We start from the raw sequence: 3,074 nt of genomic DNA on the forward strand, positions 1-3,074 counted from the left end.
GAGAGAGAGAGAGAGAGAGAGAGAGAGAGAGAGAGAGAGAGAGAGAGGTTGTCAGCACTATTCAAGGAAAAGATCACTACCTGACAGGTTGCCCTTATGTCTACAAAAGTAGATATAAGAATTATTTGGCTTTGCCACATTTACTTGAAAAATCCTTTAAAGCCATCCAATTCACTTTCCTTTAATTCTCACCAAGTAATCTGGTATCCATCAATTTAGTGTCACAGATCACATAGTGCTGGATAGAGGGAGTATTACAAAGTATTCTTTTCCCTGGAAAGCAATATGCCTCTGGCCAAATTAAAACAGTGGTATAAACCAGTATCCTTTGAGATTAGCAAATATGATCTAGTTATAATAATTTTTAAAATAATAGCTAACACAAAGTACTCTGCTTGACACTCTTCTAAGTATTTTACATATACTAATTCATTTAATTCTCACAGTAAACCCCATGAAGTAAGCATGATTATTATGCCCATTTTATAGACAAGGAAACTGAAGTTTAGATCTCTGTGGGCACATTGTACTGAGTTTCTAGACCTGGGAGCTAGAAACTAAACCTTTGACCAGTAATAATCCCCTAATGTATTCCACCTTCCTATACCTGGCTTGAAATAGCCTCACCCATCGTATTAACACACAATGTAGTACCTGCACTATCTCAGCGACTCTGTACACAACCCAGTTCTCTCAAGAATTAAGGTAGCACTAAAGAATTGCAAACAAAATCTTGCCTGTCTTCTCAGATCAGCTATGCGTGAGTGATTCTCCAAGCTGTCATCTACCTAGCATCCACCAAGTATAGACAGTATGAAATAGCTCGGATATTTAGTGTGTACAAATTCTGTGCAATTTTGTGCTCATTCTATCACATTACTGGTTTAGAAGTGCAGTTGACTCTTGAACAACGCAGGTTGGAACTGCGGGGATCCACTTACATGCAGATTCTTTTTTCAGAAAATACTGTAAATGTATTTTCTCTTATGATTTTCTTAACATTTCTTTTCTCTAGCCTATTTTATTGTAAGAATATGGCATATAATACACCCGTATAACATACAAAATATATGTGAAGTGACTGTTTACGTTATTGGGAAGGCTATTAGTTCAGTCCTTGGGGAGTCAAAAGTTATACATGGATTTGCACTTGGTTTGACTTTCTGCCCTAATCTTAGACACAAGATCGAGAAGAGCCCTGAACCATTGTCAAGTGGTCTGGTGCCCCTGCGTCTCTTCTCCAGGCTTCAGATTCCACACCTGTCAAACGAAAGGGGGAGGGGCCGCAAGTATTCTGTTATATTATCAATGTTAAAGAAATAAAGTAATGTTGTCAATATTTCTTAGGGGGCCAGATGGGCTCATGTCCTGTTGGGGAGACCACTTCATAGTCAGTGTAGAGGCCTGACCACCGCATTGTATTTCTGAAGCTGATGTTGAATAATATTGTATGTCAACTATTATTATATATACATATAGTTACGGGACATGGAGTAGAGAGTGGGAATGGAGCCAATGGAATTGTAATAGATAATCAAGATATCGGGAGGNCCGTCCTCAGGGACTCACAGCAGCCCAGCTCCAGGTTGAGCTGTTGTTCAGCATCTTAGCTGTGGAGGGCAGCGTCACTGGCCCTCATATGTGGGATCCAAACCGGGGCTCTCTGGCATCCCAAGCCAGTTCTTAACTATCGCGCCACTCGGCCGGCCCACTCTTCTTTTTTAGAACTTATTTTCCACACTACAATTTACTGAGTGTTGGATCCTTGTAGCAATGTAAGGGAACATCATTTCAGAATTTATGCTTATGAAATGAAGCCTATCTCAATCAACTTGTCAACTGAGCGTTAAAATCCCTGGCTGGAAGTGTGTTAATTGGCCACTGGGTTGATTTATTTTTGGTTGCTGATTTTTTTTTTAGTAAGACACAAACCCAAGGGACAGGTCCATTGCTCATAAGCATTTAAAAGTAGAATTTAAGGATCATACTTGTTATTGGTTAAATTCTGTCTCCCCCCCCCAATTCATATGTTGAAACCCCAGTACCTCAAAATGTGACCTTATTTGGAATAGTGTCATTACTGATATAATTAGTTAATATGAGGTCATACTGGAGTACGGTGGGCCCCTAATCCACTATGACTATTATCCTTATAGAAAGGGGAACTTTGGACATAACACAAGCACAAGAACCAGGTGAGATGAAGGCAAAGATCTACAAAGCAGGGAACACAAAAGATTGCTAACAAACTAGCAGAAACTAAGAGAGAGGCACCGGACAGATTCTCCCTCACTGCACTCAGAAGGAAAGAGCCCTGCCCAAACTTGGATTTCTTCTAGCCTCCAGAGCTGAGACAATACATTTCTGTTGTTCTAAGCCACCCCGTTTGTGGTACTTTGTGACTGTAGCCCTAGAAAACTAATACAATTAAGTTTCTTTCATCAGAAAGACATAACATTTGAATTCTCCCAAGAATTGGTATTTTTCAGGAACAAACACAATCAAAGCGATTATGACTGCTGAAGCAAACCACTCATCTCATTTCTACCACACTCAATACTTTATAATAAAAATTATTTGAAAACATTACATTTTGGTTATCAGTTATGTATGCTTAACATCAATGTCACATATGGCACAAACAGCATTATGTGACATTGATATAAAGCATACATAAGTAATTAAGGGAAAAGTTATACATCAATAATTGAAAAATTTCAGCATTTTAAGTGGAGAGCTAATCTTTTCATATGCAAATTTTTCATTTGCAAAAACTACATTGAAGTCCTTATATGCAAGATGGAAAAGGCATGATTTATCTTCAATAATTTAAAAAAAGAAGTTGTTGAAGGGTGATTATTTTAAGGATTTTTCTTTCCCTCTTCATAAGTTAATAAGGGCAAATTTCAGAGTTATCTTTCTGCTCTCTGGTTAGAGATTTGGATATAATGTAGAACAACGCATGCTTATTTGGCAGGGAACGTAGTGATATTCTAAAATCTAGAGTCAAAGTCAAGAAATATCTGAGGCTGTGTCGGGACATAGAAAGGCTTTCTAGGGAAATTAACCCCCCC

Source organism: Hipposideros armiger, unplaced genomic scaffold, assembly GCF_001890085.2.
Source record: "Hipposideros armiger isolate ML-2016 unplaced genomic scaffold, ASM189008v1 scaffold_680, whole genome shotgun sequence".
NCBI classification, from domain to species: Eukaryota; Metazoa; Chordata; class Mammalia; order Chiroptera; family Hipposideridae; genus Hipposideros; species Hipposideros armiger.